This window comes from Mastacembelus armatus, chromosome 2 (assembly GCF_900324485.2).
Source record: "Mastacembelus armatus chromosome 2, fMasArm1.2, whole genome shotgun sequence".
Taxonomy (NCBI): Eukaryota; Metazoa; Chordata; class Actinopteri; order Synbranchiformes; family Mastacembelidae; genus Mastacembelus; species Mastacembelus armatus.
Window position 1 is genome coordinate 58,868 of NC_046634.1, and position 10,991 is coordinate 69,858.

The 10,991-nt window shown below is 42.4% G+C and overlaps 1 pseudogene; it reads left to right on the forward strand.

The window, feature by feature from the left end:
• Positions 1-2,283: 2,283 nt before the first annotated feature.
• Positions 2,284-10,347, forward strand: LOC113127444 (NLR family CARD domain-containing protein 3-like; annotated as a pseudogene).
• The last annotated feature ends 644 nt before the right edge of the window (positions 10,348-10,991 follow it).

Consider the following 10,991-nt stretch of genomic DNA (forward strand, 5'->3'; position numbering starts at 1 on the left):
AATTAACAAAGCTGCAGAAAGCTTTATTTAATTTTTTAGCATGCCTGCTAAAGCTTAATTGTAGTATCCTCCCTTCATGTGTGTAATCATGAAGTTTCTTCAATGGAAAAATAAAACGCACTGGCTATTTTTCAAATCAAAAGATTTTTTTTTCTTTTTACAAAGCCCAGATGTCTTCTCATTCCTCAAGATGATTTTCATTGGTCCAGCAAATAATTAATGGCTCTTGTATAATACGTTTTTATATAACTGATATTTTCCCACTCTGCTTTCAGCTAACTCCAAATAAACTAAAATACCAAACTCTAACCCTACAAATATGAAACAATCTCAGTTAGTGTGTTACATTGGCTTAAGTTACTTTACATCCTAGTAGGACAGAAATCCTACAAATTTTTATTAAAAGAGAACTGACATATTTTCTGGATCTGATGAATTTTTTAGAGACCAGACGTATTTTTTTGAAGACTAGATGTTTTTTTTGGGACTACACATGTTTTTTAGAGACCAGATGTATGTTTCAGGACCAGACATATTTTATTCAACCAGTTGTATTTTTCAGAGTCCAGTTGTATTTAACCCTTAAGGCACCTTGGGGACCAAAACTGTACATTTTGCCTTTTTTTTTTTTTTTTTTTTTGATTCTCAATATATTGGTCAGTTCAAAGACCAATTGTATAAAACTTGGCCAGGATTTGTTTTTCATTATTTTTAAAATTCCATTACTCCCTCTATTACAAGGTGTATAGAATAGGAGATTTGCACCTACACTCTTTACTCTCAGGACCGATTTGGTCCCATTGACCCCTCATTATTACCACATATTTTTGATAAGATATAATCCTATATTATATTCCATATTATAAGGCTGTTCCCATGGATATCTATTAAATCTAAGCCTCTACCTTAAAAATACAGGAAAAACAGGTTTTAGAGGTAATGACCTCCCCAAGCCAACAGGGGCAGCAGAGCCTTCATCACATAAAGTTTCAATGGCGGCCTGATTCTTTTACTGTGTCAAATGCATGGCAATAAAAAAGCTGAACACGACAAATATGGTCTTGGTGTGTTGGGATTGATATAAAAAGAGAACATGTGTGAATGTTGTTGAGAATATATTTTGTCTGTGTATGTGTGCGTGTGTGTGTGTGAACTTCAAGTCATCAAAGACCAAATGGGCTCTGTTTATGTCTTCTCTTAATCAAGAGAGATCCTCCTCTCTGCTTTTGGATGTGTGGTATAGCATGTTTATGCAGGTGCATCTTTGAAGGGAAAGGTTTTTTTGAATAAACTTCCATTGGGCCAGACAATCAGAGTTATCAATTATTGACCTAGTCAAGGCTGTAATAACCTCATCCCAAATATTCCACTTTGCACCTCCTTTTTGGAAAATATTGCATATTTTTTTGTTTTTCCCATTGAAAAAAATCTGGTTCTTATGACGAAAAGGCCTAAAAATATAAAAAAGTGAAAAAAAAATTATATATGAGATTTTTACTACGCTTCTGAAAGCAACCGTTTTGATACACAAGGGTAAAAAGTGTAACTTCATTTTTAAGGTGCCTCAAAGGGTAACACTGATCTAATTAATCTCGGGGTGTATTGTGTTTTTTTAGCTCCTCTGGCCTGAGTGGACAACTGAGGCTAAGTCCAGTTTTACTCACTCAGGTTTGGGGCTGGATCTGTTAGTCTGGTGTAGGGTTATTCAAGTTTTACCTACTGACAGACAGGAAGTGGATACTGTGACAAACTGGTCAAGCGTGTCCAGCTCTCATCGTACATTGATGGTCAGAACTGTCTCATCTGCAGGAACATGAGTCTGGATGTGGAATAAAGTCAGGTGGAGCAGAAACAAAAGAACAACAGATGTAAGTGAACAGCGCCCTCCAGTGGTCACAGTGAGGAACTACAGCTCTCTCCATATTAATGCACATTAATACTGACACACACTGACATGGACTTGGAATATTATTCAGTTCACTATTACTGATCCTCAGCTGTCTCCATCACTGATCAATACTGATGATTGAGCCTAACAAAAACAAATTAATCAGGCCATTCAGCAGTGTTTGTCCAGTTCTAATATCAGTTTCAGATTTGGTTGGTTTTGTTTTCCGTCCGAATCCAAAGACAGTCTGAGTGCTAATGTATGAAATCCCACTTTGACCAGCCAAACCACAGCAGTGCTGGTGAAAGGTTAGTGTTTCTTTAAAACATCAGCACCTCCCCCTGATTTAGAATGAAACTCAGCTCAGCCAGGCAGGTGAAAGGGGAAGTAAGTGAAGCTCAGACAGAAAAGAGCAGCAGACAGAAGAGGCTCAAGGAAAAAGCAAGAAAAGTGGAGTTTTTCTTCATTAAAGAGACATAATTTTCGACATGACTTGTTTTAATTGAGCTGGAGAAACTGGTTTAAAGTTTCCTAGTTGGACTTTCTTTAAATCACAAGTGGTTTCAAACAGAAGCGTCAGCTCAGCCTGTAAACACCAGGTGAGTAAAAATGGCCGCCTGTGCCTCACCTTCATTATCAAAACGTTTATGTTTAAGATACAAACTGAAGAGTAAAATTAGTCAAATGTTCACTGAAGCTTCTGTGAGACCAACTACACTTCTAGACAGAAATACTTTGAGCTGCAGAGAGCTCCTCCATGGCTGAGGAGAAACCAGGCTGGATCTGTTAGTCAGCTGTAGGTTTTGTCAGGTCTTACCTGCTGACAGACAGGAAGTGGACACTGGGACAAACGGGATGAACGTGTCCATGGTCAGAACTGTCTCATCTGCAGGAACATGAGTCTGGATGTGGAATAAAGTCAGATGGAGCAGAAACAGAAAAACAACAGATGTGACTGATTAGGTCCTCCAGTGGTCACAGTGAGGAACTGCATCTCTCTTTATATTAATACACATTAATACTGACTCACACTGACATTGACTTGGAATATTATTCAAACTATTACTGATCCTCAGCTGTCTCCATCACTGATCAATACTGATAATTGATCCTGGTTATCAGTGAATCCTGTTGGATATGAAGATGTTGGATATTTTAATAAAATAGTTTTAAGTTTCTCATTTTAAATTGTGCATGTACCTTTTGCTAATTAAACTCAGCTGACTGACTGTTTTTGACTGATTTGACTGGTTTTATCAGACTTCAGCATGTGACCTCACTGAGAGCCAGTCTGTATAGTGAACATACAAAGGTGAGTTGGCGTCACTGAACTGAATCTGATGAAAATGAAACTACATGAAGCACAAATGTGACAGAGACTGTCAGATTGGAAAGACAATCAAAGGCCTAAAAAAATGAAACAAAAAGAGGAGTTGGGACCTTTTACATGTCTGTACCCAGGGTCCCATTATCCTGTAATCCATCAACGTGGACATAAATGCAATAACAAACACAGTACCATTAAATCTGACAAAACCGGTCCAACCCCCCTGTAACTGTCTGTTTCCATTCCAGGTAGAGCTCTAACTCCATAAACCAGCTCACCTGAGTCAGACTGTTCTCTGCAGGCGTCGAGTGAGGAGTGTTGGACTGAACAAACTGTGAGTTTACTTTCACTTTGCCTTTACAAACATAACTTTGTTTGTCTTTTGTCTTTTGTTGGTCAGTCTTTGTCTCCATGTTGTTGGATTATTGATTATTGATTTAGTGAATCAAACAATCTGATCAACAGCTGAGGTTTATATCCTGTCATCCTGTCATTTATTTATGGCCACCGGTGCCACAAAGGGGAGGGGTGCTAGGTTTGGACATTTCCAATGGCCCATAATACACAGGAGTCCAGGAAATGGATCTACAACCTTATGTAGGCAGCTCAGATTCTTTCATGGGATCAGAATCTCTGACAGCGCCCCAGTTTACGGGTAGAAAACATTTGTCTCCACCAGAGTAAAATCAGAATCATCACCATAGTGGTGTTTCCTGTCAAGCCTTTCTAAATAAAACTTACAGTTCTAACTGAATCAGAGCTGCTTCCTGTTACTGTCGTACTGCTGTGTAATGAGGCTGTGGAGGAGTCTCTATAGAACATCTTCATATTGACAGTACATCAGTGATGGCAGCCACAGGCACTTTTTCTAAGTTTATGTTCCACGTTTGTTCATCCTGGACTTGTTTGATCCAGAAGCAGCATCTGAATGATTTGTGTCTCCTCTCCAGGTGAAGGGACAAAGTGTGGGTGAGCAGATGTGGATTCAGCAGCATGGATCAGTCTGAGGACAGACAGGAGGGAGTCCATCCCTCTAAACACAGTCGGTGTGGGGACCATCAGAGCCAGACAGAACCCCTGAGGTTAGATGAGTATCTGGGAAAGTCCAGGACTCTTCTCCATGTCAGAGCTCAGCACCAAACATCACTGCTCCATCATTATTTACACTCACTGCTCTGTGTGTGTTGTGTTCAAGCCCAGAGCAGCAGCACAGACCAGGATCTCCTGTACCTGCCCCTGAACCCAGCTGTGTGGGTGATGGATCCATGGAGCCTTCTCTGAAGTTTAGACAATCTGCTGACGGAAGAAAACGATTTAAAATTGATCAAATGTCAGTTTGTGTGTTAATTAAAGTATTGAACATATTTTTGTCAGTTTTTATCCAACATGCACATTTATCAGCTCTGTCTTTGTTTCAGGATCCAGCAGCAGAGACCAGACTCTCCTGAACCCAGCTGTGTGTCCCTCAAGAGTGACTGGTCATTGGATTGTTTCATTGACTTTAAAAGAGGAGGTCCAGCTGCTGATCAGATGTAAGCTGTAACAACTCAGAGTTGAGTTGCTCTAGAAAAGATGAAGTTTGTGTGACATGTTGTCCGACCACGTCTGAGATCCAAAGTGTTTCTGTCATAAATGTCATCAGGACAGAAATCATGTGAAAAATGAAAAACCAGCTGAGAGAAAAATTCCAGCTCTGTTTGTTCTGATCTTTCATACTTGGAGCTGCCCAGTACAACCAGTCTGACACAAGCAGACACTGGCTGTAGGTGCCTTGTTCCAGGACTCTGCAGCAGTGTTCAGTGAGGGAGGGAGAGATCTATGTAGGAGCTGTTGGGACTGAACCAAACAAACAGCTGCAGACTGAGCTGCTGATTCTCAGTGGGATCAGCAAGACTAGTAAAGTTTTGCCACTACAGGGACTCATCTTATTCACTGCTCACATCCAAATCTCACTTCCTGGACCTTTACCTTGGGTTGGTCTCTGTGTGGACAGACATCATGTGAGCTCATTCTTTATGATTCCTCCACAGAGTGGACCAGGAGAGCTCAGAGGTTCCCAGTGCTCAGTCTGCCCAGCAGCATCCAACACACCCGGAATCTGTATTTATGGTCTGTACATGTACAACTACTGTTCTGTTCACAGTCATCTCCATGCTGCACTTCTTAGACCAGGGTCCAATATGGACCTGATGTTAGGGGGCCATCATTTTAGTTGGTATTCATACAGTTCTCTGTTCCAGCTGCTGGAGAACCACATTGTCACTTTTGTGAAGAACGAGCTGAAGAAGATGCAGAAGGTTCTGACTTCAGGTTCCCCAGAGAGTCAGAGGGAGGATGAGGAGGTGTTGGACGGTCTGGATGAAAAGCAGAGGAGGAGCAGCAGAGAAGCATTTCTGAAGATCACACTGAACTTCCTGAGGGGAATGAAGCAGGAGGAGCTGGCCGACTGTCTGCAGAGCAGTAAGAGGATTTCTATAAAGGTTTAAGATGATGGATAAAGGCCATATGTGACATTTCCAAAGTGATGGAGATGTTTCTCTGTGGGGAATCAATCTGTATCTTCATTCTTTAAGGAAATGTTTCTCTGCCTGTTCTTTCAGAATCTCCTGTCATGTGTCGACATCAACTCAAGTCCAACTTGCAGAAGAAGTTCCACTGTGTGTTTGAGGGGGTCGCTAAAGCAGGAAGCTCAACACTCCTGAACCAGATCTACACAGAGCTGTACATCACAGAGGGAGGGGCTGCAGAAGTCAATAAGGAACATGAGGTCAGACAGATTGATCCAGCATTCAGGAAACTAGATAGACCAGAAATAACCATCAGACATGAAGACATCTTTAAAGCCTCACCTGGAAGACATAGACCAATCAGAACAGTGATGACAAAGGGAGTGGCTGGCATTGGGAAAACAGTCTTAACACAGAAGTTCACTCTGGACTGGGCTGAAGACAAAACCAACCAGGACATCCAGTTCACATTTCCCTTCACTTTCAGAGAGCTGAATGTGCTGAAAGAGAAAAAGTTCAGCTTGGTGGAACTAGTTCATCACTTCTTCACTGAAACCAGAGGAATCTGCAGCTTTGAAGACTTCCAGGTTCTCTTCGTCTTTGATGGTCTGGATGAATGTCGCCTTCCTCTGGACTTCCACAACACTCAAATCCTGACTGATACTACAAAGTCCACCTCAGTGGATGTGCTGCTGACAAACCTCATCAGGGGGAAACTGCTTCCCTCCGCTCGCATCTGGATAACCACACGACCTGCAGCAGCCAATCAGATCCCTCCTGAGTGTGTCAACGTGGTGACAGAGGTCAGAGGGTTCACCGACCCACAGAAGGAGCAGTACTTCAGGAAGAGGTTCACAGATAAGGAGAAGGCCAGTACAATCATCTCCCATATCAAGATCTCACGAAGCCTCCACATCATGTGCCACATCCCGGTCTTCTGCTGGATCACTGCTACAGTTCTGAAGGATCTGTTGGAAACCCGAGAGACAGGACAGCTACCCAAGACCCTGACTGAGATGTACATTCACTTATTGGTGGTTCAGACCAAAGTGAAGAACATCAAGTACTATGGAGGAGCTGGGACAGATCCACACTGGAGTCCAGAGAACAGGAAGATGGTTGAGTCTCTGGGAAAACTGGCTTTTGAGCAGCTGCAGAAAGGCAATGTGATCTTCTATGAATCCGACCTGACAGAGTGTGGCATCGATCTCGGAGCAGCCTCAGTGTATTGAGGAGTGTTCACACAGATCTTTAAAGAAGAGAAAGGACTGTACCAGGACCAGGTGTTCTGCTTTGTCCATCTGAGTGTCCAGGAGTTTCTGGCTGCTCTTCATGTACATCTGACCTTCATCAACTCTGGAGTCAATCTGCTGTCGGAGGATCAAACAACCTCCCAGAAGCCTGAAACAACAACAGACCAATCCGCAGAGAAACTCTTCTACCAGGGTGCTGTGGACAAGGCCTTACACAGTCCAAATGGACACCTGGACCTGTTCCTGCGCTTCGTCCTGGGCCTTTCACTCCAGACCAATCAGAATCTTCTACATGGCCTGATGACACAGACAGGAAGTGGTGCTCAGACCAATCAGGAAACAGTCCAGTACATCAAAACCAAGTTGAGTGAGAACCTGTCTCCAGAGAGAAGCATCAGCCTGTTCCATTGTCTGAATGAACTGAAAGATCGTTCTCTAGTGGAGGAGATCCAAGAGTTCCTGAGATCAGGGCAACGCTCCAAAGAAGAAATGTCTCCTGCTCAGTTGTCAGCTCTGGTCTTCATCTTACTGTCATCAGAACAAGACCTGGATGTGTTTGACCTGAAGAAATACTTTGCTTCAGAGGAGGCTCTTCTGAGGCTGTTGCCAGTGGTCAGTCACTCCAAGAAAGTCCTGTAAGTATGTAGAGAGTTGGATTCATTCATCATAGCAATAAGACCCTGAGATGGACTCAACTCGAGAGAAAAAGAAATAAGTCCAGATTTGTCGTTTCCTTATATTTATTTCCTTTACAGGCTGAGCGGCTGTAACCTGTCAGAGAGAAGCTGTGAAGCACTGGCCTCAGTTCTCAGCTCCCAGTCCTCCACTCTGAGAGAGCTGGACCTGAGTAACAATGACCTGCAGGACTCAGGAGTGAAGCTGATCTCTGATGGACTCAGGAGTCCACACTGTAAACTGGAGACTCTCAGGTCAGGATTCATCAACCTGTTTGACTTATGCCGAGTTAAAATCAAATTGACATTAGTGGATAAACAGCTGTAATCTGTGTGAGACTGTGTCTGCTGATACAATTTGTCACATGATCTTTTACTAAACTTTAATAGAAGTTTCTAAACTCTGAGAAAGTTCCATCATTTTCACATGATCTCACTCTGATCCACAGATGATTTGGAACTTAAATTATCAATTTGTCACCAAAAAAACCAAAAATAAACAGACAGTACTTAGAGAGTTCCTAAACCAGAGTACCGAGTCATTGCTGACAGTTTGATCTTGTATGTGACTTCAGACAGGAGCATTATCCAAGGATCTTCCATGTGTGTTGTTTGGTGTTTCACAGGCTGTCAGGCTGTCTGGTCACAGAGGAAGGCTGTGCTTCTCTGACTTCAGCTCTGAGCTCCAACACCTCCCATCTGAGAGAGCTGGACCTGAGCTACAACCATCCAGGACAGTCAGGACTGAAGCTCCTGTCTGCTGGACTGAAGGGTCCAGACAGGAGACTGGACACTCTCAGGTATGGAGAGGTCTGCTGCTAACAGTGATAAAAAATATTGTGTTTATGGATCAAATGTCCTAGTGGAAGAATGTAAACAGAAAACTATAAGGGGCCAAGGATGGAGTCTTGAGGAACACCAAGAATGGACACTCCCTGGTATGCAGAGGTCTGACAGGAAGAGCTGCAAACACTTTCTCTGTCCTTTGGCTTCATGGTGGATTTGAGTCTCACATGAACAATAACACATGTAGTAAACACTGGTTTGTACTGACCTGACCCCCGTTGTCCTTTCAGGTTGGAGCCTGGTGGAGTCCAATGGTTGAGACCAGGTCTGAAGAAATGTAAGTGTGTTTTTAATGAGGTTCATGACAACACAGCAGCTCACACTCAACCAGGTGACAAATGAGTAACTGCAGCTGTTACTGTGTCTTGTTCTCTCCATCAGATTCCTGTGAACTCACTCTCGACACAAACACAGTGAACAGAAAACTACAACTGTCTGACAACAAAAGAAAGGTGGCTCATGTGGAGGAGGTTCAGTCATATCCGGATCATCCAGACAGATTTGAACACTGGCCTCAGCTGCTGTGTAGTAATGGTCTGACTGGTCGCTGTTACTGGGAGGTGGAGTGGGAAAAAAATGTGTTTATATCAGTGAGTTACAGAGGAATCAAAAGGAAAGGAGCCAGTGAGGACTCTGAGTTTGGATACAATGATCAGTCCTGGACTCTGAGATGCTCAAATGGTGGTTCCTATGTCTTGCGCAATAACAAACAGAGATTTGTCTCTCCCACCTCCTCCTCCTCTTCTGGTAGAGTAGCAGTGTACCTGGACTGGCTTGCTGGCATTCTGTCCTTCTACAAAGTCTCCTCTGACACACTGATACACATCCACACTTTCAACACCACATTTACTGAGCCTCTGTATCCTGGGTTCACAGTCTGGTTTCCTGATTCCTCAGTGTCTCTGTGTCCAGAGTAACAGACAAGAGTCTCTTCCTGTCACAGAAAACTTCCTGACTGTTGAACAGAAAGTTCAGCCTGTCAAAGTTTACTCACACATTTAGATTCATCAAGTTAATAATTCTAATAATTCAAATAATAATTCTAAATGTATGTGCTAAATGAGTCATTGTAAATTTCTTTGTATAGTAATTTAAATGTTTATCATACATTAATCACAGAATCAACTTTGTTCACTTTTACCTGTTTTAAATATTTTTTTATATTTTCTTGTTTCTGTTGTGGTTGTAGTTCAAGTATCTGTAGTGTAATGGAAACAAAGTCCAGGTTCAGAACTGACAAACCTTTAAAACGGAATGCGACTGTTGGACTTCAAGTGATTTGAGGAGCAGAAAGCTCCAACAGAACTAACAAGGGTCATTACATGTGTTTTACAAGGTCTTGGAGTCAGAACAAGATCCTGCTGTCACATGTGTGTATGTGTGGAACTGTCACTTTCCTCCCTGGGACAATACAGACATGAAGTGGACAAGATTTACGGGATGACCGAGGATGACCCTAAATGTGCTGTAGTCAGCTGACTCCATTTCAACCATTACATCTTTATAGGTGTGCCCTAACAGGGACGTGGAGATTTCTGTCTAATATCTGCCTCATCAGTTTGACAGCTGGTGCAGGTAGTGCAGGTCTCCAGCTCTAAACAGGGTTTCAGGCCCAGTCAAACACAGTAGGAAGGACTGAATGATGGACTTAGTGTCTGTGTGGTGTTTTCAGCTGAATCATGATGAAACTGCCGAGTGTCCTCATGCTGCCGCTGCTGCTTCCTGTAGATCAGATGGTGATCACATTAACACATGTATTGTTGCAAAAGCTTTTTGTGGATTATGGACTGCATAGTCCACTAATATCAGATACATCAATGGGAAATGTGCAATTCTGCAGAATAAATAATTTTACTTTGGCTACATTTGGATGCTGATACTTTTGGACTATTACTGTTACTTTAAATGCAGAACTTCTACTCTGTGGTATTTCTACTCTTACTGCAGTTGTCTTGTTGAGCAGCAAGAAAATCCTGGTCCTAGGTTAGTTTCGCTTTCTGTAGAAGTCTTGGCACAGCTTCTTTCTCCATATATATAAACGCGTGTTCTTTTGCTGCTGTGTCTGCTCAGGCAAGGAAAGGCAAGGCAAGTTTATTTATATAGCACAATTCATACACAGAGTAATTCAAAGTGCTTTACATTTCCAAGGGCCCTGAAAATTGCTGTCATCAAGCCACTCCTGAAGAAGAGTAGTCTTGAGGCTATGGTACTGAACAACCATATCAAACCTGCCGTTTTTAGACAAAATCCTTGAAAAAGTTGTTTTCCAACAAGTTACTGACTTTCTCATGCTAAACAACTGTTTTGATTCAGTAAGGTTTTAGGCCCCATCACAGCACTGAAACTGCACTCATCAAGGTGACAAACGACATTCGTCTGAATACAGATGCTGGCAGAGTCTCTGTCTTAGTACTGCTGGATCTAAGTGCTGCTTTTGACACAGTGGATCATGTGATCCTGTTACAAAGGTTAGAGGACTGGATAGGCATCTCTGGT